Here is a 1,110-nt window from a genome sequence, read left to right as displayed (position 1 = left end):
GTGGATCCCACAGGGACTTGTGCCAAAGCTCAGAAACACAGAAGCAAAGCTTTCCCCCATTCAACCACGAAGCCTTTGCGTCTCTCATCTGAGAGGGGAGACGTGATGCCTCTGAAGTATTTCCTTCTGCAGCTTCTGCTTCTTGTGCTATAAAAATAATGAAAATAATAAAAACATATTAAAAAAGAAACAGCAGAAAAGCATTGCATTAAGTCCTTCCCTGGAAAAGAGAATTCTTGGTGTGTCAGAGACAGTTTGCTGGCAAATCTGATTGTTACTTCCCTGGAATCAGTGATCCAGTGAGCTGTTGGGAGCCAGGCACTGCTGCACGAGAGCTACCATGAACACAGACCAGATCCGAACCTTTGACACCAAGCTGGTCCTGGTGTATCTACTGAGATGGAGGCAAGAGTGCTGCCTTCTAGCGCTTGGGGAATGATGGATGGGATTTGAAGCACTGCATGGGGCTGGGAAAAGAGATTCTGTACAATATGGCATTAGGTAGGTATTGCCTCCTCTCTTAGCCCCAGCCAGGTAACAATCTGACTTCTTGGGAACAATGCAATAAACCAGAGTGAGAACCACCGCGAAGCCGTTGTGCATTCCCAGATCGTCAGTTTGGGGCCTCGTTAGAACTTCAAATGAAATCATCTGACATCCAGATAACAGGGAAATAAGGCACCATGTCCCGGCTGGGAAGGCAGGCTGCCTTGATGCTTAATTGCTGTCACATACCTTCCAGTCTGAGGCAGCACTTCTCACTCAGTTTTTCTGAGACCTAAAGAATGAATACGTGCTGCTCACAAGAACTGGATCTGAGCTGTATTTCTGAAGGTAGAAAGGCTGCACCAAAGCATCTCCTAGCGGATAGCAGGAAAAGCTGAATTTAGCAACATCACAGAAGCTTCTGACTCAGAACCCGTCCTGCCCGGCCGTGCACACTGCCACATGTCCCAGCCCACACTTTGCCACCAGCAGCCAGCAAGCAGCATCACGTGAAGAAATCCTTTTTCCTTCAGGGTTGGAATTAAGCCATGCTTTGTGCCCCTGATGCTGGCCAGGGCAGGAAGGCTGCAGATCAGCTTTGGGGTTTCTGTTCAAACCACTCCA

Source organism: Coturnix japonica, chromosome 12 (genome assembly GCF_001577835.2).
Source record: "Coturnix japonica isolate 7356 chromosome 12, Coturnix japonica 2.1, whole genome shotgun sequence".
Classification (NCBI taxonomy): Eukaryota; Metazoa; Chordata; class Aves; order Galliformes; family Phasianidae; genus Coturnix; species Coturnix japonica.
Note: the sequence above shows the minus strand (reverse complement) of the source record.